This window comes from Poecilia latipinna, unplaced genomic scaffold, assembly GCF_001443285.1.
Source record: "Poecilia latipinna isolate Pla-1442-1.1 unplaced genomic scaffold, P_latipinna-1.0 Scaffold1389, whole genome shotgun sequence".
NCBI lineage: Eukaryota > Metazoa > Chordata > Actinopteri > Cyprinodontiformes > Poeciliidae > Poecilia > Poecilia latipinna.
In genome coordinates, this window is record NW_015114005.1 from 173,063 (window position 1) to 175,387 (window position 2,325).

The 2,325-nt window shown below is 42.2% G+C and overlaps 1 long non-coding RNA gene across 1 annotated transcript; it reads left to right on the forward strand.

Moving 5' to 3' along the window:
- The first annotated feature begins 815 nt into the window (after positions 1-815).
- LOC106962247 (uncharacterized) lies at positions 816-1,525 on the forward strand. The gene is made up of 2 exons (XR_001427932.1): positions 816-1,199; positions 1,279-1,525. It is a non-coding gene; the product is annotated as an uncharacterized LOC106962247 (long non-coding RNA).
- The last annotated feature ends 800 nt before the right edge of the window (positions 1,526-2,325 follow it).

A 2,325-nucleotide genomic window follows, 5' to 3' on the forward strand; every position in this document is an offset into this window, starting at 1 on the left:
CAGCAGGAACCAACATGAACCAACATGAACCAACAGGAACCAGTAGGAACCAACATGAACCAACAGGAACCAACAGGAACCAGCAGGAACCAACAGGAACCAACAGGAACCAGTAGGAACCAGCAGGAACCAACAGGAACCAGTAGGAACCAACAGGAACCAACAGGAACCAGATGTAATCGGATTGAATCTGGTTGAATTTCAGCTAAATGAGGTGAAAATCGGGAACTCTAAATGTGAACTAAAACTAACAACCAATCCGGTTTTCTCTTTTGTGTTTGGATGGAATTTGCTGCTGAATGAGTTAAATTTGAATCTGAGGTTTTTTTCCTCCCTGTGTTAAAACGTCTCGTTCCTCTCCTGACCTCCTGAGTGTTTTTGCATGAAGTTTCTGCGTTTGCATGGAAACGGTAGCAGCGATCTGCACCAGCAGCTCCCAATAATTTGCTTAATGCTGCCATTACTGAGGAAAACCTGCAGGAACATTTTATATTTATATCAGAGCCACAACTTCTAGAAATCCACATTTTCCGTCTCCAACAAGGATTTTTTTTTTCTCTTTCACAGCAGAAAAACCTGGATAAAAATATTCACACCTCAACTCATGAGTTCAAATAAAAATCACTAGTAAATGTTTCTGTCATGTAGAATATTATCTTTTGCCTTCTAAGTCAGGATTACAAAGAACCCGAGAGACAAACGTGAAAATGTTTCTGGGAACTGAGGTTTGGTCCTTTTGTGGGGGTTTTCTGTTGCCTGCTGCTTCCCTCTCCTTCCACTAGATGGCGCCAAGAGGCTCCATCTACGCACATGTGACTCATCATGTGATCATCTGGGAGGAGGACTGGCTGCTCTGCCCCTCTGAGCTGGCTCTGTGTTTTCTCTGAAGTTGCTTTTAGTAATTTATTCTTGTTGCTTCTCTCTCAGGTGTTTCCCTGTGACGCCGTGGATTGTTGCCCACCGGTTGCCCGAGTCCCTTCTTCGCCCCTGCAGATAAATCAGAAACTGTTCCTGGATTCTCAGCTGGCAGTCGGTTCGCTCCTTGTTGCTCCTCACCTGAACTTACCTGTCCGCCCTCCACCGCAGCTTCTCCACCAACCACAGAAGACCTCACACTGGAACCCGGACCACTTCCAGGACACCTACAAAGACCGAACCCACTGCATTTCTCCCCCGACGGAAGATAATCTTCATTTCAAGTAAGATCAGCCTGATTCTTCCTGAAGTTCCACTTTCCAACAACCTAAAACTCAGCATCTCTTTCTCACTGCTCTTCAGAGTCCAGACGACCCCAGCTGGACAAGAACCACACAATCTCATTTTCATCATTGTAAAAATAAACTTTATTCCTCTGATCTCCTGCTGATGTTGTGCAACAAAATGGTTGATTTGGTAACGAATAACTTGATAAAACTGTCTGCTACGTTTGTACTTTGTAAAGATCAAAATTACAAAGTTGAGGCAGAAGAAAATATCATGACCTCTGACTGTTTTCCAAATAAAATGTAATATTAATGCCATGCTTTTTAATTTGTGCTCACAAGTTTTTGGAGATATGGTAAAGATTATGAATGACATAATGCCCATCGTCTGCCAATAAAATGATACTGAGGAAACTTTTATTGTATGATGTGAAGAAGGTACACGATGTTACCATCTTTATTCTTTAATTGTTTCTGTTTTAGCGCAACTGACAGTCTGGTGGATATCGGAGATGATATGTGGAAATGTTTATTATCAGGCATGTGCAGAGGGGGGCTAGGGTTAGGGCAGGGTTTGGATGGCTAGGCTTTGATAACCAGATGATAGGCTTTGCATGATTTTATAAATTATAATTTAAGGCAAAGTTGGTACTTTTAATTGACTTTCAATGCAACTTTTAGAGCAACGTTGTATTAAAAGTGTCATTTAACAAAGGACGCTTCATGAGAACTGTAATAAACATTCATAAAGACTTCTTTATGTTCATGACAGATTTTATGTCATGTTCATAACAGTGTCAAGTCAGTCTTATGCACACCCCTTCAAATAAAGTGTTACCAAATTACCTTACCTAAATGGAAAAAGGATAATTCTCCACAGCCTCCATATGAACCTCCTGCTAGCCTCCATATTAACCTCCTGCTAGCCTCCATATTAACCTCCTGCTAGCCTCCATATTAACCTCCTGCTGGCCTCTGTGCTAGCCTCCATATGAACCTCCTGCTAGCCTCCATATTAACCTCCTGCTAGCCTCCATATGAACCTCCTGCTAGCCTCCTTGTTAACCTCCTGCTAGCCTCTATATTAACCTCCTGGTAGCCTCCATATTAACCTCCTGTTAGC